At 40.4% G+C, this 23827-nt stretch overlaps 1 protein-coding gene across 5 annotated transcripts in view; it reads right to left on the bottom strand.

Annotated features, from left to right (window-relative positions):
• The window catches only part of LOC121445084 (muscleblind-like protein 3), a 96937-nt gene extending 73661 nt beyond the window's left edge, over positions 1–23276 (bottom strand). For 3 of the 5 annotated variants that reach the window (XM_041647084.1, XM_041647085.1, XM_041647086.1), the window contains exon 1: positions 23173–23276. The gene's annotated coding sequence lies outside the window, so the exon portion shown is untranslated. Of the gene's footprint in view, positions 1–22855; positions 23043–23172 lie in introns of those variants that run through there. The other 2 variants (XM_041647090.1, XM_041647089.1) reach the window with 2 other exon arrangements.
• Between the last annotated feature and the right edge of the window lie 551 nt (positions 23277–23827).

Here is a 23827-nt window from a genome sequence, read left to right as displayed (position 1 = left end):
ATGAATGAGTATTTGATATACTGGAACATTCACTTTAACATCACTATCTTAATAAAATGTGAGTGTCTTTTTATTGCATGCATATACGATGTGCACACCAGCCACTTGAAGGGACCCGATTCGCACAGACTCACCCTCAAGGTTTCAGCTTCTCCAGCAAACATATCAATCCATGCCATCTTAGCACTTGGCACCCTGGTAGAAATGATGCTGAACTGGATGCCTGACCATGAAATCCTTAAGGGTACATCTTATTCATCTCAGTGTCTATCTCAATAATCCATATTAGTAAATTCTCAAGAAATTTGGTAAAACAATCAAAGCAATCTTCACATAACTTGTCTGAATAAAAAAAAAATTATTAACAAAAATAGATATGGGGGGAGGGCCTTGCTCTTGCTTGCCTCGAAGTGAAGTGTCAGACTTTGCTGACTCCCCATGGGAAACCTTACCCTTTCTGAGGAGTGGGTGGTGACATGGAATGGGGGCAAGGTGGAAAAAGCGGGAGGAGGTGAGGGAGTGAGAAGGGGGACTGCTATGTAAATTAGAAAAGATCGTACAATTCCATTATGCCTCCTGGAGCACCAAGCACACACGTGATACACATACATACATGTAAGAAAAACACTAATGCACATAAAATAAAATTTTAAGAATCTAAAATAACAGGTACTACCATAGTAAACCTCACATTGTACAAGTCTGGAACATTTAGGAATGTTGTTACTGACAATATTGTGTGCCAAGCACTTATACTTCATAATTCCATAGTTATTTCATGATGCTTCTCTTCCCAAACCCTTCTAACCTTAGAATTCCATAACTTGGAAGCAAATTGTAAATCTACATGTGCTATTCCAGATGTTCCCTATTTTTTATCCAGTTCTCAGCCCCAGTCGGCCAACATGTGAAAACACGGGTAACATACTCAAGTTCCCAAACCAGTTCTATACAAAGTTCTATAATGCAAATATGGGAGCATAAACATAGATAACTGTTGGCAGTTAAATCATTACGTTTATGTAGCAATGCTTCTACTCATTAGCAGAAAGCCTCCAGGAATGATACTTAATCTCTCAGAGCTCAGGATCTCCCATCTGTAACAAGAAGATTGCAAAGAACACCAAGCTCACAGATAGTTATGCTGAATATTAAAGGACATAGCATCTGTAAATTGTTGACCAAGGAGTCTCGCATAGAATCAGTGGCTGCTATTACAGGTTCAACATCCCTAATCTTAATATGTGAAATCCTAAAACAAGAGTTTTTGGACATTGACATGGTACCTTAGGTACAAAATCCCATAACATAAGACTGCAGGCTGGGCGTTAGTAGCATACACCTTTGATTCCAGCACTTGGGAGGCAGAGGCAGGCAAATCTCTGTGAGTTCAAGGTCAGAGTAGTCTACAAAGCCAGTTCTAGGACAGCTAAGACTGTTACACTGAAAGCCTTGTCTGGAAAAATCAAAGTTGGGGGGAGTGAAATAAGAAAGAAAAGAATTTGCTTCATGCAAAAATTTATTTTTTAATATATAAAATTACTTACAAAGTATAAATGAAACAAAAATGAAGTTAAGGTATAGGCTTCGGTCTAATCCTAATGGTATCTCACTGCACACAGTCAAATAATCCAGATTTTTTTAAAAAAAATCTTAAATCAGAAACACTTCTGACCTCAAACATCTCAGATACAGAATATTCAACCTGTAACATTATATCATTTTTTTCCTGCCACTTCCTAACATGACCTCAATATTCCTTTTACTTTATTCTACTTACTATTGGATGGTTCTGGAGTTAGACCTACTCTGAAACTAAAAATTGGTTATCATCTAACATTATACTTAAGTAAACTTATATGATAAAGTATTTTATTTGAGGCCAGTTATTGCACAGGGAGAAACAATTCAGATTCACACCTACTATGCACATACATGAACACAAATACCAGTAATAGAGTAAGATAGTCTAGAACTCTTGGTGACGTTTAGGTTAAGAATTTTCCAGTATTTGCATCTATTCCTATTGCAGGAGATGAGAAAGTATTTTGCACTTAGGATGTCCTATTACAAACTTGTAATAGGTCAACTATAAGTGTTTTTAAACAAGACATCACAGTAACTAATAAAATGATTGCTGAGGCAATTTCCAAAGGTTATATGTAGTGAGTTAAAGATTGTTTCTCTCACAGACATACAGAGAATCATCAGGTCATATTTTGAAAACGTGTACTACACAAATTGGAAAACTTAAAGGAAATAGACAACTTTCTGGATAAATATCACTTACCAAAATTAAATCAAGAACAGATATGCAAATTAAGCAGACCTATAACTGCTGAAGAAATAGAAACAGTTATTAAAAGTCTCCCAACCAAAAAAAGCCCAGGACCAGATTGTTTTAGCTCAGAAATCTACAAGATTTTCAAAAAACTAATACCAATACTCCTCAAATTGTTCCACACAATAGAAAGAGAAGGAACATTGCCAAACTCTTTTTATGAGGCTACAATTACCCGGATACCCAAACCACAGAAAGACATTACTAAGAAAGAAAATTACAGACCAATTTCACTAATGAACATTGATGCAAAAATACTACATAAAATACTGGTAAATCGAATCCAAGAACACATCAGAACCATAATCCATTATGATAAAGTCAGCTTCACCCCAGAGATGCAGGGATGATTCAACATACAAAAATTTGTCAACATAATCCACCATATAAACAAACTGAAAAATATGATCCACATGATCATCTCATTGGATGCTGAAAAAGCTTTTGACAAAATACAACATCCCTTCATGATAAAGGTCTTGAAGAGAGCAGGGATATAAAGAACATACCGAAACATAATAAAGGCATAAAAGCAGACAGGAGGACCAATGGAACCAAATCAAAGACCCAGATATTAATCCACACATCTTCAAACACCTGATTTTTGACAAATAAGCAAAAAAATATAAAATGGAAAAAAGAAAGCATATTTAATAAATGGTGCTGGCATAACTGAATATCAACATGTAGAAGAATGAAAATTGATTCATATCTATCACCATGCACAAAACTCAAGTACAATTGGATCAAAGACCTCAACATAAAGCCAGCCACACTGAACCTCATAGAAAAGAAAGTGGGAAGTACACTTGAACACACTGGCACAAGAGATGACTTCCTAAATATAACCCCAGTAGCACAGACAATGTGAGAAATAATTAATAAAATCAGGCCTCCTGAAACTGAAAATCTTCTTTAAAGCAAAGGACACAGTCAACAAGACAAAACTACAGCCTACAGAATGGCAAAAGATGTTCACCAACCCCACATCAGACAGAGGACTGATCTCCAAAATATACAAAGAACTCAAGAAAATTGGTCATCAAAACAACAATTAATCCAATAAAAAAATGGAGCACAGACCTAAACAGAGAACTCCCAACAGAGGAATCTAAAATGGCTGAAAGACACTTAAGGAAATGTTCAACATCCTCAGTCATCAGAGAAATGCAAATCAAAACAACTCTGAGGTTCCACCTTACACCTTTAAGAATGGCCAAATTCAGCCAGGCGATGGTGGCGCACGCCTTTAATCCCAGCACTCGGGAGGCAGAGGCAGGCGGATCACTGTGAGTTCGAGACCAGCCTGGTCTACTGAGCTAGCTCCAGGACAGGCTCCAAAGCCACAGAGAAACCCTGTCTCGAAAAACCAAAAAAAAAAAAAAAATGGCCAAATTCAAAAACACTGATGACAACTTATGCTGGAGAGGTTGTGGGGAAAAGGGAACACTTCTGCATTGCTGGTGGAAATGCAAGCTGGTACAGTCCCTTCAGATATCAGTCAGAAAATTAGGAAACAACCACCATCAAGACCCAGCAATACCACTTCTGGGTATATACCCAGAGGATTCTCAATAATACCACAAGGACATGTGCTCAACTAGGTTCATAGCAGCATTGTTTGTCATAGCCAGAACGAGGAAACAACCTAAATGCCCTTCGACTGAAGAATGGATAAGGAAAAAGTGGTACATTTACACAATGGAATACTACACAGCAGAAAAAAATAACATCTTGAATTTTGCAGGCAAATGGGTGGAGCTAGAAAACATCATTTTGAGAGAGGTAACCCAGACCCAGAAAGACAATCATCATATGTACTCACTCATAAGTGGTTTTTAATAAACAAAGAAAACCAGCCTACAAATCACAATCCCAGAGAACTTAGACAACAATGAGGACCCTAAAAGAGACATACATAGACATGGGAATTAGAAAAAGATCTCCTGAGTAAAACAGGAGCACAGTGACCATGGGAGAGAGAGGAAGGGGAGGAGAGAAAAATGTAGAGCTCAATAAAATCAATAAAAAAAGACTTTTTTTGTCAAAGGAATCCCCAAGAATAAACAGCTACCAAAAGAGCTTAAAGTGACAGCACTGAGGTTCTTGATGACACATCTCAGCTGCTTATGACCCTGGGTAATTAATGGTCTTTTGTGTACCTTAAGATTGGAAGGTGTAAAATAGGACTACTAAGAGCACCTGCATTAAGAAGAGTGTGGGGAAAAAAGAAAAAGGATTCCAGGGTTGCAAAAGTGAATGGTTTGCTTACCATTTCTCCCTGGATTCTAGAGACTGCTCTCTATCTATCTATCTATCTATCTATCTATCTATCTATCTATCTATCTATCTATCTATCTATCATCTATCTATATCTCTCTCTCACACATGAAGTTGTGTTGCTTCTTGACTGAAGGCAAATAAATTACAACCTCTTTTGTGTGAACTATGCATATTACATATATGAAGGGTAGAATTTTCAGTTTAAATGTTGCAAGAATCGAATCCTTGATTAGTTAAAGAGGTTATGCAGGAACATTGTCAACACAGATACTTAGGAACACCAGTGTACTCAGAGTAAACGTGAAGGAAACAAACATGAGGTCAAGTTTGCATGTGGAGGCAAGATGGAGTTCTGATGGTGAACTACCACAAGAAAAATTGAACACAATTTGCTTGGAAGTGAGTACTCCTCAAAGCTCCACAAAGCCAGACTTCCCGATTTTTGAAAAAGACAAGGGACTTGGCATCCTAAAGAAAATGCTCCTCTGCATGCAGCACAGATGGTCAGAGGTGGAGCAAAGGCTTTCACTGAAAGGCCATGTGAAGAAGAGTGTGTTTGGAAATGCTCTCTCATCACTCACTTTTGTCCTCCTTGCTGGAATCGTTCCATCTTAAGTTTAACAAGCACATCATCATTTCTTTGGTATTTATTATAAGATGAACCACACAAACACGTGCATGCACATACATTACCTTCAAATGAAAACTCATGGAGAATTACAGATAATTCCATTTTCTGTAGGTTTTTACTTCTAATTCTCTTAATTTCAATGTATAAATCCTTATAAATATAAGATTTTCCTGCAATAGTATTCTGAGAATACATGCTATGAATATTTCTCAAAACTCAGAAGCATCTACCTATCAATTCAATTTCTTTGAGGAATCTAGTAAGCAATCATAATAAGAAACCAGAGTACAAACCCTAGCAAGAGAGGCATCCTTTGGTAATATGGAAGAAAGCTTTTGAAGAGATATCAGAAAAAAATAATTAAAGATATCTAGAGTCATCAAGCAATCAACAAGCAATGTTTGCATAGTAGACTGAGAAAAATCATAGAAAGCCATATGCTTAAAATAAGAAAGACACACACATATGAAATATAACTTTAATGCAATTTAATCCTTAGAATGTGGTATTTATTTTACCCATGAATTCTCAGGCATTCCATCTAGGAAAACTTCTTTCAAATTGAAGTCATGAAATTTGCAGGTAAATGAATGCAAGTATAAAAGATGGTATTAAGTGAGGTAACCCATGCCCAGAAAGACAACCATTGAATGTTCTCTCTCATCTGGGTCTCCTAACTCTAATTATTATAATGTGAGTTTATAACCTGGAGTAACCACACAAACCAGGAAAGTAAAAAAGGACAGTGGAAAGGGTGGCACCAGAGAGTGGAATATCAGGATACAGGTGATTTGAAGGGAGAAACAGAGAATTAGAGGGAGATCTTTAGTTAGGAACGGGGAGGGAGGCCAATACTGAAGAAGAGGGAGGTAGGAGAGTAAACTAACAGGACGATTTAAAAAGCCATAAAATCTCTCTCTCTCTCTCTCTCTCTCTCTCTCTCTCTCTCTCTCTCTCTCTCTCTCTCTCTCTCTCTTCATATATATATATATTCAATAGCCACAGACTACCTAACAAAACCCCAAACACAGGCATGAAAAGCCTCCTTTTGAGTTGTTGGTCAAGGGAATACAAAAGATTCCCAAAACAATGCAGACTTTACTGCTAAGGTTGAAGGTAAGTCCTTATTGCTGAAGACACCATGCATTTCTGACTCAGGAAAAAATATGAGTTGCATCTGACCTAAAGAGCCTGCTCCCTGCGGTCTAGCTTTCAAGGCAGCAGAAGGTGTCATGCAAGCTTCCAAAGGAGGAAATCAATCAATAGTCTTACTCATCTGTGATGCCTATGAACCACAACAATCAGCATGGCATTATAACCCTATGGGTGCAATAGTGACACGCATACTTCACAGTAACCAATAGCTCTCTATTTGGACTCAGACTGCTCAACAAGAGGGAAATCATGCCTGTTATTGGAAACATAGCTAACTACCTGGGGATAGTGAAGTCATGGATCTTAGAGTAGAACCTTCAACCACCACTTTACTAAGTCATCAAAATTCCTCACAACATTCTAAATATTTTTCCTTATACCCACAACCAAGCACAGCTCTCATGCTTCATTAAAGGAACTTCACTTTGTAGCAGATAGAGACCATTCTAGAAAACCATAGCTGATGAAAATGCAGAGTGTGTTACCCAGCTCCAATTAATAAATGTACAGCATGACTCCTGCAACAAAGGCTCAGGGAACATCATGGAAGAGGTGCAAAAATATCGTAAAAGCTAAAGGAACGGGAAGACTGCTATAAGACTTCATTTTTGAGAAATGATAGGGAGGCTACACCCAGGAAAAATCAACATTATGACTTTCTAAACATGAGTTGATCACAAGGACAATACCAACTATCATGCTAACATGGAAGGGGGAAAGCTTTGGGGGCCCCAACTTTAGATAAAGAACTACAGGCAATTAAGGAATGCTGAGCAGAAGAAATAGCTTTCCCCAAACTGGTTATTCAATACCAAGTAGTCATCCCTGAAATCATACACATACAAGTAACACCAATTATATAGATTGTGTCAGTGCATTTGAGGAAGGGTGTTATATGGTAAGTGTTGGAGAAAAGGGAAAAGGAAAAATAAAGTAATTACATTTTAATTTTTAAAAAAATTAAAGTTCTTTCCTTGGGGCACGTGATAAAGCAAACCAATTGAGAAATGCTGGTTTTGATCATTGGTACCTCTACAATAACCTCAAAGATGTGAGTTTTTATGGTTGTAGTGATTCACACCTATAACCACAGTACCTGAGAGGAAGAAAGATAAGGAGCTAATCCCCAAATCATTAGGAGAATATGAGATGAATAAGAATGTATTGCTCACATGGGAGATATATGTAAAAAATACAGAAAGACTTGTGGGTGTAGTTTTAAGTCTGGAATGTACTAGACACCAAAGAGAATACCTGATTTGTAGAACAAATTATATTTCATACTGTAAGAAATTTTGCCATAACAAAATTAAAGTACCTACCAGACCATCTGGCACACAGTAATTGTTCAATAAATGTCAGTTGACTCTGAATAAACACCTATTATAGGACATTTTTATTGGGTGTGAAAATGGGGGTTCAAATTTTATTCCTATATATAAACTCCTGTCTACAGATATTAAGATTGATTTCAAAGTCTAATCCATTCCTGGAGGTGAAGGTGGCTGTAAACACTGGCTCTCCTGCCACCCAAGGGTTCCCATGTCACCGTGCCTGTGCCTGACAGCACAGAGAATGATCACGGAAGCCTCAGCCTCTAACATCTAGATTCAAGTGCTTACATTCGATGCCAATAGACATACCAAGCAAGTCTTGAAAGGCTCTATAGCAGCACCAAAGCAATACCTGTTAATTTTATGTGCTATCTTCCTACCCCAAACATGTCCTAGACATGGAAAGGAAATCTCTCAATTTGAGAAACATGCTTTACAAAAATTTCTTTATAGGATTCTGAGGAAACCAAACTGTAAAAAGAAAATTTGCCATTTTGAAAGAGGTTTGCATTTTTAGTTTGCTTTGGTATTTCTTTTGTTTATCTAAGATGAGGGATGTCATGAGCAAGGGCATCCTACTAGTTGAGATATCAGGATTTGTTTTCCTAATGCCCAATCACTGCTGGCCGCAATTCTTGCAAACAAAGGATGACCCTCTCACAACAGCTCACAAAATGTCCACTAACAGCAATACCAACATCAGAACATTCTTTTGGATAAAACAGTTCAACAAAAATGAGGAATATAGCATAAAGAATGACCCAAGCAAAATCAGAAAATTTTGCACCTCCTTACCCCTTTCTCCATTCCAAAAGGCCATCAGTCTCACTGATTACTGAGCTTAGTCACCACTCACAATAAACAAACTCACCTATCAAGGGCTTGGAGTTTTGTATGCACCTTAAAATTTCAAATGTAATTTGTAAGGGATGTTTCACAACAGATCACAGTACAATTTTTAAACATACTGAGAAAAAACTAGAATGATGTTACATGACTGATGTAATGGGGTTTTGTACACCCTGTCAAAAATTTGCTTCTCACTATTTGCCATATAGTCCATAATAACTGCCCCCCCCCCAGAAGCCAAGGAAAAATGTAACTGACACCCAAAACAACGACTAATCTTGTCTGCCTAAAATGCCTAACCTGCTTGCTGGGCTAAAAATTTTGAATAACTCCCACCTAAGTCCCACTTATTCAACTTACTCTGTAAATGTTGCTGGTAGTACAAGAGATACCATAGGCAAAGGTGGCCTCTGCTTCCAAACGTTAAGAAATTTTGCTTTCTAAAAATAGCTTTAACAAATATAATAAGAAAAAATGCCACTACTAAGATCTAGAAATGCAAGCAAACTCACTCATCAATGTATTTAGTTTTTTATCATTGTGAATAAAATACCATATACAACGCTTTGTTATGATAGCTTGATTCTTATGGTGGTTAGTATTTTTACATATAATTTAATAAATTGATTGCATATTACACAATGATTAGATGTATGCCTTTTTCTATTCTTAAGTTTTAAATGTAACATCTCTAAGGAGGGAGTTAGAAATTAATTTATAATCACAGACTTTAGGTGCTAATTCCTCAGTGCTGAGATTTTATTTTCAGGATTGTAACTTGAGTTTAAGAAATAAATGTGTGTGAAGCAAAGCCCAGTTGAATTTCAAGTCCTCGGAGCTGAGAAATTAGCACTGCTTTAAGGTTTTAAAGTATACACACAAGAAGAGGCCTTTGTGGATGAATTCAATACATGCAGGACAGAAAAAAGGGAGGAAATATAGCCACAGATGTAGGGAGGGTGAAGACAAGATATGTATGATCCTATCAGAGGAACAACAGTACTCTAGAAGACATTTTCCTCCCACCAACGATTTGAGTCAATGGAATACACCCAGAATACACACATGTCTAAGGATGATTCAAATCTCCTGACGGACTGCATTCAGTGTTTAAAGTCACATCTGATCAAGGAGATAAATCTTTTTCATTTTCTATTCCTGGGCTTAATTATTGGAAAGGTGATATTGTTATTGTCTTCCTATTTTGAATAATCATTCCCATGAATACATTAGAAATTTAGAAACAGAGACATAGCTACCATGGCACATAGCCAATATCACTCAAAATGTTGGCACCAAAGTCCCCAGCATCTCGATACCATCCTCTTAATAATTCAAAAAGGAAAAATATATTCTGACCTAGTTTGAATTAATATATCCTAAAACACTGACTTATAAACTTTTTGTTGATAGTAACAAATAGTAATAAATACACTTTATATTCTAACTGAACACACATATGCATGAATTTGAAGTAAGTCTCACTCAAAATGCAAAATGTCATTAGATAATATGTTCTGATATTTTCTTACATTCTATGTAATTTTGTTCAGAAGAGATGCTAAGTGCAACTGACTACGCGCATTTCATTGTATTCTGATCAGTCATTTCTTGACACTTGAACACTTCAAGGAGAGAACAAACAGGCAAACAGGATAAGGAAATATTATTATACCTAAATATGGCAGGGTAAGTCTTCAAATTTGTCATCAGTAATTCAGAGGGAAATAACTTGAACCTTAAAATATTATGTTTTCAGATTACCTGTACAACAAGAGTTTACTAAGAAAAATAGTAATGTCAAGAAAATGAAAGACATATTTAAATTTGTGGAGCAAACTATTTAAGGTTTTGGAATCATTGTTTAACTTCAGCCGTGTTGTTAATTATTCATGACTGTAATATTCAGGCCAATGGGATATCTGCTTAGGAAAACTTGGTTGGCTCTTAGCCCAAAACAGTTTATAAGAATATTGTCATTAAAATTGAGATCTTGGGGGTGGGGTGGGATGGGGGTAAGGGGAGATGGGGAAAGAAAAGGGAGAAGGGGAGGATGGGGGGAACTTGAGGAAAAAGGAAGATTAGGATAAAGGAAGGTAGGATAGGGGAGCACGGAAGCACAATTCTTAGTTAAGGGAGCCACCTTAGGGTTGGCAAGAGACTTGAACCTAGAGTGGCTCCCAGGAGCCCAAGCCGAGGTCTCCAGTTAGTTCCTTGGGCAGCTGAGGATAGGGAACCGGAAATGACCCTACCCTATAGAAATACTGACGAATATCTTGCATATCATCATAGAACCTTCATCTGGTGATGGATGGAGATAGAGACAGAGACCCACACTGGAGCACTGGACTGAGCTCCCAAGGTCCCAATGAGGAGCAGAAGGAGGGAGAACATGAGCAAAGAAGTCGGGACCTCGAGGGGTGCACCCACCCATTGAGACAGTAGAGCTGATCTACTGGGAGCTCAACAAGGCCAGCTGGACTGTGACTGAAAAAGCATGGGTTAAAACTGGACTCTCTGAACATGGCGAACAATGAGGGCTGATGAGAAGCCAAGGACAATGACAGGGGGTTTTGATCCTACTTAATGTGCTGGCTTTGTGGAAGCCTAGCCAGTTTGGATGTTCACCTTCCTAGAAATGGACAGAGGGGGGAGGACCTAGGACTTACCACAGGGCAGGGAACCCTGACTGCTCTTTGGACTGGAGAGGGAGGGGGAGAGGAGTGAGAGGAGGGGGAGAAGGATGGGAGGAGGGGGAGAAGGGTGGGAGGAGGGGGAGGGAAATGGGAGGCTGGGAGGAGGTGGAAACTTGTTTTTTTTTTTCTTCCTTTTCTCAATAAAAAAAAAAAGACCTCAATATAAATCTGACCACACTGAACCTGATAAAAGAGAAAGTGAGAAGTAGTCTTCAATACACGGGCACAGCCGACCACTTCCTAAATATAACCCCAGTAGCACAGACACTGAGAGCAACAATAAATAAATGGGACCTCCTGAAACTGAGAAGCTTCTGCAATGAAAAACACACAGTCAATAAGACAAAAAGGCAGCCTACTGAATGGGAAAAGATCTTCATCAACCCCACATCAGAAAAAGAACTGATCTCCAAAATCTATGAAAAACTCAAGAAATTAGACATCAACATTCTAAATAACCCAATTTTTAAAAATGGGGTACACAACTAAACAGAGAATTCTCAACAGAATAATCTCCAATAGCTGAAAGACACTTAATGAAATGTTCAACATTCTTAGCCATCAGGGAAATGCAAATCAAAACAACTCCGAGATACCATATTACACCTGTCAGAATTCAGAATGGCTAAGATCAAAAACACCAATGATAGCTTATGCTGGAGAGGATGTGGAGAAAGGGGAACCCTCATTCATTGCTCATGTGAATGCAAACTTTGAAATTTACCACTTTGGAAATCAGTATGGTGATTTCTCAGAAAATTGGGAATCAACCTACCCCAGGATCCAGCAATACCAACTCTTGAGAGTATACCTAAAAGACGCTTAATCATACTACAAAAGCATTTGTTTAACTATGTCCATAGCAGCATTATTTGTAATAGCCAGAACCTGTAAACAACCTAGATGCCCCTCAATGGAAGAATGGATAAAGAAAATGTGGCATATTTACACATTAGAGTACTGCTCAGTGGTAAAAAAACAAAACAAAACAAAAAAACAAACAAACAAAAAAAACCCCACTGACATCTTGAATTTTGCATGCAAATGGATGGAACTAGAAAACACCATCCTGAGTGGGGTGACACACACCCCAAAAGATGAATATGGTATGTACTCACTCATAAGTGGATACTAGCCATAAACAAAGGATACTGTATCTGTAGTTCATAATCCTAGAGAAGCTAAATACCAAGGTGAACTCTAAGAAAAACTTATATACCTCTACCTGGAAAGTTGAAATAGACAAGATCACCTGAAAAAAAAAAGGGAATATAGGGGTGAGGAGAGAAGGGAGGGTAGAAGGAGAAGAGGAGGAGAAAGGGGAGGGGTGAAGAGAACTTGAGGGAATGGGATAGTCGGGATGGAGGAAAAACAGAGATGACAGCAAGGAAAGAGATATCTTGGTTGAGGGAGCCATCATGGGGTTAACAAGAAACCTGGCTCTAGAGAAATTACCAGGAATCCACAAGGATGACCCTGGCTAAGACCCTAAGCAATAGAGGAGAGGGTGCCTGAATTGGCCTTCCCCTGTGGTCAGACTGATGAATAACTTAAATATCACCAGAGAACCTTCATTCAGCAACTGATGGAAACAGAGGCAGAGACCCACATCAGAATACTGGACTGAGCTCCAAAAGTCCAGTTGAAGAGTAGGAGGAATAAGAATATCAGCAAAGAGGTCAAGACCATGATGTGGAGGGCCTTGGACCTTCCACAAAGCAACATGCCTTACGCTCTCTGAAGAGTGGATAGGGGTGGAGTGAAGGAGATGGGAGGAGAGGAGGGAGTGGGAACTTGGATTGGTATGTATAATGAAAAAAGCTAGTTTGTTTTCTTTAAAAAAAAATTAAAGAAACTCATTAATCTTTAAAAAAAAGAATATTGTCATTAATCCAAGCTAGCAAAACTTTAGTGACTCATAACATTTAAATTCAAATTTTCAAATAATAAACGTATGTTTCGACACATAACTTTTCATTTCATCATTCACCTTTCTGCTTTAAAAGCTGCTGAAGGAATCACCTATACTAATAACAACTATAATAGTTTATAACAACTATAATAGTTTATTTTTAGAGCATTCAAAACTTCAAAACTCCTTTCATTTTGTGAATTGTAATGACCAGAAATCCCTGGATTACTGAATATTTTAAAAGTATATGATGACATTTGCCAGACTCAAAACTGAAACTTAATATTCAGTTTGTTCTGCATGTGACAGATGATCCAATCCCATGAAGAAATCCAGGTGTCTGGCCTTCAGTGATTGCCTGTGTTTGAGAGTTCCAGCTCACTCCTACCCCCCACCGAGTTTGCACAATAGAAAAGAACTTGAATTTCAAGTGAAAGAACAAGCCAAGCACTGGGGTGGGGAATGTCACACAAGTGTTTTCATGTGGATGTACCTACCGAAAGACCTCGGAACAGATGTTTATCTTTTGTAAACTTTCACCTAGTTGGCAAATTGGAGGCTTAGCAAGCTCAGGGGAGTGAAGGGCAGGCCAGGAAGTCAGGGATTCCTAGACGTGAACTCAGCCTTGGTCTTATTCTGTTTTTGCTCTAAATCACTGCCAAGTTCTTCACACTTCAGCTGGTTTACAGCGGGCAAGAATTACTGAAGAACAAAACTGTTTCCTGGAGATGTTATGGGTTAAATGGTTACTATTACAGTCCCCCAAGGTAATTCCACAAAAGCTAAAGCAGGCTTGATGAACATTGTTTATTTCATTATATATTAGGAGGTAACATACAATGTGTATACCTGGTAACTTTCCAAGGGTGAGCCATCCTTTCCATTCCTTTCTAAGTTCTTGTCTACTTTACTCACAATCAGTCCACCCATTAGGAAACTCAATCATGCGATATTGCAAGTCTTTAAAGTAGCTGCACCACCTTCTAACTGAGCATTTTCAGGCACATAATGGGAAGTTAGGTGCCCACAATTTTACTGGACCTCTACGCACTGGCAACATAAAGGAAATATTCTTCTGCTCCAAGACCCTGTTTGACAACCTAAGGGAAAGACTTAGCATGCTCCCGTTAAGAAAAGAGGGCCCATTCCCTATGCCAGGGGGTCCACCTCTGTAGCAAGCTCTGCCGCTCCCTGCTCTGGGCAATTCAAAAGGTAGAATTCAGTTTCACTTTCCCCCACCACCTCATGAGAAAGGAGAACTGGCCCCTTCTTGGCATTTAATGCATGGTCTTCTCCCCCTGGATTTGGACTGTTGGTCCTTCCAGCCAGTCATGAACTAGCAGGAAATGCCCTCTGCAGCAATCACTATTGTGTAAATAAAGTCATAAACTTTTGGAGGCCAGTGCAATCCCAGACCCCAAAGCTGCACATGTCAGGGTAAAAAAAAATCTTGATTGTAAAAGCACTGCCTTCCAATTTAAACTCAAACCACATGATTCCGTTCATAAAATATACAAAATATGCAGTCCAGTGACAGATTTATTGTGGCCTTACAAAATAAAGAAAAAAATCTCTATATGGAAAACACAGCTACTTTTGACCCAGGCAGCCCTCAAACAGGAAGTTTAAAGCCAATCAGCCAGCTGGGGCCTCACTTAGTTATGAAGGAGACCAGGGCAACCAGCATTTCCTGTCATTGCTTGTCACCATTTTAAGCACTTTTATTTAAATTATTTTCTTAGATAGATAAAAATATTTCTGAGATTTCTTTGGAGATAGAGACAGACAATAAGAAGGGCTAATGTATGAACCATGACTAAAATGAAAACGTGAACCTTACAAAGTACCCTGCATGAAGCCGAGATGACACAGTCTATCCTTTGGACATTTTGCTGCATTTTAATGAATGCTGGACCGGTAGACAAAATTAGTCAACGTATTTAAAGTCAAACACTAGAATTACTGATATTGGTTGGCTGTTTCCTGTTAAATGAGGATCAACATTATGCAGCGTGGTTTTCACAAACCTGATCAGGAGGTATTAGAAATTTCAGACTGTAGCATCACAGGAAGTAACTTCTTACTCTTTCTCTTACCCTCTTATGAATCATCACCATCATTCTACAAAAGGACTTGTTCACAGTCAGTGTTATGTTCATATATGAGTTACCTAACTGAATCGTGTTGTAGATCCCTATTAATAAGATTAGGAAAACCATATTGTTCACAAAATACAGAGGCATTCTTATTTTTTTCACCAGTATGGTGAAAAGCAATGCTCTGTGGTACATTTTCCAAGCCAGTCAAATTCTCAGTCACAAGAATTGGTGGAACAGGCAAGTTTAAATAATAAATGAAAAATCATTTTGCCTTGCTATTATTACTACATAGAATTTCTCAGTATATCCAAATAAGTTTCTCCACAGAACAAAGTTTATCTCTCTGAAAAGGGGGATTTATTTACAATAAAGAGGCAGCCAGTTGACCTAAAGTTCTGCTAAACAGGGCAGTGGTGGTACACACCTTTAATTTCAGCCCTTGTGAGGTAGAGGCAGGCCGATCTCTGTGAGTTTGAGGTCATCCTGGTCTACCAAGTTCCAGGACAGTCAGAGATACATGGTAAAACCCTGTTTCAAAACACAAAACAAAAAAGTCCTTCTAAAACCTATGGTTTTCTCCAAAAATGCCTTCCCTTGAAAGCCATGTCAATCTGAACCCAGCGTCAAGCTTACCTTAAAACTATACTGACATAGGGTCTGTCTGTGGCTGAGGTCACTGCCCTAGCCATTCATAGAACAGAACAAATTACAGCGGCTCAGCACCCCACTAGTCCTCCCCAATTTTTTATGTATTTGAAGCTTGTAGACATAAACCACAGCTATATAAGGTGCACTATGTTAATAAGGTTTATTTTATGCTGTCCAAGTACTTGGCTGGGAGGCTGTCGGGATACTAACATAAATGAACTGAGACTTTAAGTTTTCAAAATCACTGCTGAGAAGAAATATTTCCCCCAACTTCTCTAGGATTCTTATCAATTACAGGCAGCAAAAATTTTCAGAAACATCAATGTGTCCGTTAACAATAGTACCGACTACCGCACAATTGTCTGAGCAAGCTCCTGACTCAAGTACCGAGCCTACCTTCATGCCCTGACTCTTGCTGAATATATCTCTATATAATTTAAACACAACTCAGAAGAACTACTTTGTAGTACAGATATATAATAATTTGGGCTTTCTTTAAGAAATATTTCACTAGAGCATATTAATTATGCAGTATGATAGATTTTGTTTTTCCACTTTTGTCCATGTATAAAATGTACTTACTGTATATTCACTTCTATTAACCTCTTATTCACACTCCCTTTCCCCAAAGCCTCTCCTCTTTCTCAATTAGTATCCCAAGGAATTTTATACCTTGTTTTAGATTGCAAACCTAATCTTTTTAAAAGACTACTACTTTACACACACGCACACCACATGCGATACTTTCGTTCTGCTTTTTTTTTTGATCCATGAAAATAAAAAACTAGAAAAAAACCTAAAAAAAACTAAACAAACAAACAAAACAAACAAAACCCAAAATGTGAAATTCAAGCTTTTCAAACTATTCCCCAACAAGATATCCCTCCCACCATGTTCTCCAATATACTCTGTTAAATGTAGTTTTTTCCCATATTGTCACCTAAGGAGAAACTGTGAGAGTTCTACCTAAAAAACAATAGTCCTCTGGCACAAAGATATTTGTAAAGGATCAGAAATGGCAGCTCCTGTGTGGGCTTTGCTTTCCGGATACAGCAAAAACAGTCCCCATTCACACCTATACCTTGATAATAGAAACTGCAAATCCAACCTGTAAGTGAACAGGATCTGAAAAAGAGACAATGGCCAGCATCCTTTTCCTATTTCCCGTGTCTTTATCACTTTCTAAACTACACATGACAAGAGGCATCCGAGTAACAGGATTTCTTTTAGCTCTCTTTCTAATCTGTAGAGACAGTTAAGAAGAACTGCATCTACATAGCTTCATGCTAAAAATGATTTGCCTGCGATGCAGAAGATGTAAATTAAATGTAATTTCAGATGACAGAAAAGTAGCAGTTAGCTTTCAGGTCACTCTTTAGGTCTTATTTTAAAAGCTGCCTTTGAATGCTTATCCCTGGACTCATTCTGAGTTGCCAGTATGGCCCTCAGCAAGACATTCAGCCAAATATAAATTGTTGCTCATTTTCTCATTAAAAACAGAAACATTACTTAAAATCACAGGGAAAATATGTATAAAAGGCAAGAGAAAATCAGAAATATCAATCTGTTCTTTAATTTACTAAAGATTTTCCCTAAAAGAGAAAGCATTGAGGATATAAGGAAAAGAGATCCATTAGTCTACCTACCAAGAAGATGCTGGTACATTCAAGGATACCTGAATGAGCCTAAGGAAATCTTTACCAAATTTCCACACAAATGTAGGCGGCCAAGGAGCTCAGAATTCTCAGAACCAGAAGGGACACATTAAAACCAATTTGAAAATGTAAAACCAACATGGAAAACCCAATCCAGCCAACCATCAGTCTCTAGGATGCACACATGGCTTGAGGAGATTAAATAGGCCAGCAGAATTCTCCAGTGTCAAATCCCTGCATTTCTATCTAGACTGCCCTTTCTCAGTTGTAGGCATTCTCCTTCCGGCCAACAAATGCACTCACTGTAAAGGTATAAAACAAACTCCTACGCAAAATCATAAACAAATCATTTTTACTTGTGAGCCAACTTAATGCTGATGCAAGGACTTGAGAGTGGAACATAATATTTTAACAAGCATGACTAATTGAGTCTTAAATTTCTAATCTGGCTCCTCTTCCCCTTGACTTTTTCTTTTCATGGTTGTTATAACGAGTTCTAAGGAGCTGGCATGGTGATGCATGGCTGTAGTACAAGCTACTTAGGAGGTTGAAGGAGTCAGATCATTTAAACCCAGGAGTTTGAAATTACTTTTGGGAAAACTGTGAGGCCCTGTGTCAACTACATTTCATAAAATAAGCTCTGGGGTCACAATGATTCTAACACTATTTACATAAGATAAAAAAATCTATACACACACTCAAATCAAGTCTCTTTTCATTGCTGCTTCCTCTTTAGTTCTAAGAAATTCACCCTTTTTCTGAAAGTGCACTACCTAGCGTTAAACATTTCTAAGCAACAGAGAAATATTGTTCATATTAAATATTGGTTATAGTTTATTGTCAACCTGTTTTTCTTTTATTTCCCATTGGGAAAATGCCATAAATGAGTATTTTTCTAAATTTCAGGGAGAAATCAATGTGTGACTGCAAATACTGTTCTTAATTGACCAAAATCTGTACATTTGTGTTCAAATATATGTTTGTATCTATATTCCCAGACACTTGTGGAATACTTTTATTTCTGAAACAAAAATAAGATCTCATCCTGAACTATATTATTTTGCCCATCAGTCTTTTAAAGGCAAGATCATTCAATTTAATATCAACCAGAAAATAATAATGGGTTTACACTGCACCTTTTAAAAAGGGACTATACAATTTTTTTTTCTACTCTCTTTTATATCATTAACATCTGATATCGTAATTTGCCCTAATTCTCAATGTTTTCCCGCATGGTCCCCTGATTGTCATGAGGCCAGATATAAGTATCCATATAACTGTACAACCATCAAGGTCCCTATAGATCTGAAAGTATACATTAATACAGATCCAACTGCTTCTTTTTGCTCTTAATTTTTGTTTCTTTGTTGACAGTGGAACTACTTGCACCTAGACAGTTTGTTATCTTAGAACGAAAAGATTCACCTCATTTTATGTGAAACTCAGCTTTCAATTTTTGAAATGAATATCATATTATACTTAGAAAGAAGCAGAAAAATCTACAAAAAAATATAATTCTGGTTTCTGTTTCCTTAATATCATGTACATTTATAATGGTACAAACCCATCTGTTTAATCATAACCCAAGAGCCTGGCACATACCTGTAATCCCAGCCTCAGAAAGCTGAGCATAAAGACTAGGAGTTCGAGGCAAGCCTGGGCTACATTGTGAAACAAGAACAATAAAAATCAACACTATGGAAGCATCTTTATGACATAAAGATGACTGCAACCAGTATCTCTTGAGCATTTTAACATAGCAGTGGCCATTATTTTCTTTTCGCAACAGGACACGATCAAGTTACTTGTCTAACATGCACTGTAAGTCATTCTCTGCATTTCCTGAATCCCTGTTTGTAATCCTAGCAGGCAGAATTTTATTTCAAAAGAAGAATTCTACCACTTTCTTGACTATTTCACTAGAAGCAGGTTACGTGTAAAATTTTATGAATGAATATCTTCATCACTTTAAAGCCTTAAAGGGCTTTTCACTCCCTTTCTTCCCTCCCCTTTCCTAGATGCAAAGACAGCTGAATGAAGAACAGAATTGTACTTCAAGCTATATTGTCAACATCTGCACAACAGCCAAGAGCTTGTCACCGTTCCAGCAATGTGTAGTACTGTGCAGCCACTCAAAAGACAAAACCTTTTTTATTTCCAAGCTGCTTTTCACTTCTTCATTGTGTGAAGTTGGAAAGATAATAATACACCTACTGGCTAAAAGGATAACTTTCACAAGTTCCTGGAAGCACAATGAGAGGCAAAAGAACCCATTTGAGGCAAGAAGAATGCAATTAGGAGAATGTACATTGTAATCCACTTTACATTTTAGGTTCTTGCAAGTGTACAAAAAGGCTTTCTGTTTAAATTAAAAGCGGTGTACAAAATCTGTTCTTTTGTGAATTTATAGCCTGCCGTTTTCTATATAGATGAGCATTTATTAAACGGCTATGTGTGCAAGGCATCATTTAGCTATAAGATGGGTACGAATAAATCACAAGGCTGCTTTGGCTACCAGCTCATAGTCATAGGTTTTATCCTCCTTAAAAAGCAGCTGTTACGAAAGGCCTGAAGAAAACAGTTGAGGAAAAGCTATTTTATAACAGTCTTGGGACTCATTAGGCATTCTTCTGGCAGCAAGGGAAATCAGAGAAATGAAGTGCCTCTTCCAAACAGAGCGAGCATGCAGTTGCCACCTCTACGCCAGCCCTGGACCCATTCTCTCACCATCAGTTTCCCAGCAGCCCTTTCCTTACAATTTTTCTAGACTCTTCAGATTCATCCCTATACATGGGAGCAGAAGAGGAACTGGGAAACACTCTCACACCTCTACTGCTCTGGCCCCACGGTTTAATGTTTTCACTTTTTCAAATGATGTCTTTGGGCCACAGTAACTCCTTCCTACAGCAGCACCCACAGAGGTGACCCTTATAGGAGTGAGGACTAAGTTTGAAATCATTAAAAATGAGGGACGTTGATTTTTGCCATCCTTCCATTGCAAAAACAAAAACAAAAAAAACTGCAAGTATCTATTGCTCTACCTGTAGCACTTCCTTTTTCAACTGTGAAGCAATTGCTTCCCATGGCTCTCTGAACAATAACCCGAAAGCAGTGTGGAATTATTATACAGTAAATTGCACTGTAAGCAGTGTGGGGCTTTGTTTCTAGGTAGACTGACTGCAGCACCTGGACAGAAAAACTGCACCAGGCTTTATTAGGAGCAAAGCAATACTTTCCTTTCTTTCCAGTTTCTACTGTGTAGGAGAAGTAAAACGCACAGGGGAGTAGAATATTTATCAGCTGAATTAGAGACAAAAGTCTATTTAGGCTATGGTTAGAGAAGTTTTTGTAGATATGAAAAGTATTTCCCCCAAAGCATTAGGAACTAGAAAACTTAAGTTGATTTAGTGTTTAATGCTTATGAAGGACTAAATTTGCATAGGCAAGAGAGAAAATGTGACTGTGTTCAGGAAAAAGGCAAGCTCATCGCTCAACAGGCCTTTCATGGAAGGAGGGATTATCTGGCTGAACCCTGGCAAGCCTTGGTGTCCAGTCCTTCGTTCAGGTATCTCACCAGTCTGCTTGCCGACTGCCCAGGGAATCACCAAGGGAATCACTAATGAAAGCAAGAAACCAGCACTGTGATAAATCACCAACTAAAATCTTGCAGCAGTTTTATTTTAATTGATGCTTTCTCATGAACGTTACGTACACATATGGAGAAGCTGCGGGATCAGAGGCCAGTTTATAAGGAGTAATTAAGAACACCTAAGAAGAGAACTCCCTAAAAACACATTAGAACAAACAATTCTTCAGGTTTACATTTGTGTCTGTATGCGTGCATGTGTGCATACTTAACAATAAACAGTGTTCTGAAAAACAGAAAGTAGGTGTACCATAACCATCAGCAAACAGCACAATAGCCTGTTAAAGTTCAAAAGTACCCTTGCTTCAATTTTATCTTCTTACCATAGCAAGAGACTGAGTGCTAAAAACTACAGCTACCCTTTATAATGCTCCCTTACAACGTACTACCCTCATGTCCTTCGGCCCCAGGTGAGAAAAGCAAGCTGCCCAAATTTATTGACCCAGAGACGCGCTTCTGCTGCAGCATCCCACGGAAATGGGAAAGTTAGTTGTTATCGGAAAGGGTTTGGTAATGCCATGCCATGCAAGAAGTTCCTTTCAATTAAAAAAGAAAGAGCAGAAGGAAGAAGAAAGGAAAGAGACGGAAAAGAGAAAAAGCAAAACTTAAAAAATAATAACGCAACAAGTTGCAGTGTTAATTTCCCTTCTACTTGCCATTTCGCCGGAGTGGAAAAAGTTTAAAAAGCAGCGCATTTCCCTGGCGTCTTAGCCAGGCAGCCAGTGTCGCGAACCCCAAGTCCTGTCCAGCCTTACCTTCTGTCGCTAGCACAAACCCAGAGGCTAAGGGGCCCTTGCTCTCAGTGGCAGCGGTAGGGGCAGAGGCAGCTAACAGCGGCACATGCCATCTGTTAGCGGGAGAAGCAAGAGAAAAAAAAAGCAGCCCTGCGTGAGGTGGCCCCGGGGCCGAGAGAGCCTTTAGCAGGGGTGTCTAGTGGATGCCGCCATTTTAAAGCGAGGTTCCTGAAATCATTAGATATAAGCAAATTAAAGCCCGCCCCACCTCCAGAACTTCTGGCCGGGACGTGCCACTGGCCTCCGAGTCGAGCGGCGGCAGCGGGGTGTCCAATGTCAAGTCCAGCAACAGGCACTGGGGACTCTGAGGAGCCTGACCACAACCCCCCGAGGTGCCATCTCCCCCCCCCCGTCCCCGCCCCCACGCCCACGCTTCGGCCTCCAGCGGAAAAACAAGGCTAGTCCGTGGCGTGCCCTCCGTGCCCCCCCACCCCTGTCCCCGCCGGTGGCCCGCTGGCTGGAGGAGGGGCCCGGGAGCCCGGCCTCACCCCCTGCCCCCCCCCCCACGCCGCCTCCGCTTGGTTCCGTCCTCGCCCAGCACACCTCTGAGCGCTCAGTTCCCCCGCGGGCGGCGGGGCGCCTAGCGAGCCTCCCTCCCTCCCGGGCCACCGGGCCAGCGGCGGGGGAGGGGGGCTTCCACCGAGGTTCGCGTTTGCCCTGGCAATCGCCCCCCCTTCTCACCCCCCACCCCGCAACCCCAAGCAGACCCCCAGGCAAAGGCGTGTCCTGGCTTCTCCCACCCACCCCCCCCCCCCCCGCGCCCCGGCACCGTACCCCTTCACCGTGCATCCACCCCCAAAAGTCCACCCTACCGGGGTGACCCGACGCTCGGGGCTTCCGCAGTGCCAGCTGCGCCGGGGCCTCGCGGAGAAAACTCGGCTGCTGCTTCTGACGGCGACGAATTTCTTCTTTAGGCGCCAAAAAGGCAACTCGCGCCCAACTCCGTGAGCAGGCAGCGAGTGGTGCGCCGCCAGCGGAGCGAGCGAGCGAGCGAGAGAGCGAGCGGCCGTCCTCACCCGCCCTCCTCGGGCCGGCCCCGCCCCGCCTGGCCAGGTAGCGCCACTCAGCCCAGCCGGTCGCCTTGTCGCCTTGTCCTCGGCCGCCTGCCACCGCCACCCTCCCACCTTACCTGGACGAGGGAGCGACCGCAGTGGCGGCTCGCCGGCAGGGCGACACGCGCAGCAACTCAGGCGCCTGCTGGCTCAGATTCCCGCGCCGGCCCGGGACTGTCTTCCGCCTCCTCGCGGCTCGCTCGCCAAGAGCGCCAAAAAAATAAAAAGTGGCGCTCGGAGCGGGGGCACCTTCTTCCTGGAGGGGCGCACTTTCGCGCTCCCGACCGCGCACCGACTGGGGGCACCCTCTTCCTGGAGGACGCACTTGCGTCGTGAACTCGAGTCTTTGTGTGACTCGGCCATTCGCGCCGGCTCCCCCCGCCCAGCACCCCCCAGCGGGCCGGCAGGGGCTTTCCTCCCGAGGGGGTGTGGCGCCTCGCCCCTCCAGGACGCCAGCCTGCCCCAGCCCGCCTCGCCCAAGGGGCCTTTTGTCGTGTCATTGGGACCTGTGCCTGGGGGGGTATGGGGAGGACCCACAGCAAATCATACCGCTTGGGATGCACAAAAGCAAAGCTGGAGGGAAGCGTGTTGTTCTTACCCTGGTGGCGAGAGCTGGGCCGCCCCAAAGTTTCTAGAGCTTCGGCGGCGGCGGCGAAGTGCCAAGGAGAAAGGCGACACAGTGCGCTGTGTAGCGCGAAGTTCTAGGTTTCTAGAACTTCCGAGACAGGTGAG

Source organism: Microtus oregoni, unplaced genomic scaffold (assembly GCF_018167655.1).
Source record: "Microtus oregoni isolate MIOR12 unplaced genomic scaffold, Mior012 000156F_ref0000345, whole genome shotgun sequence".
Classification (NCBI taxonomy): domain Eukaryota; kingdom Metazoa; phylum Chordata; class Mammalia; order Rodentia; family Cricetidae; genus Microtus; species Microtus oregoni.
This window is presented reverse-complemented; position numbering and strand designations above follow the sequence as displayed.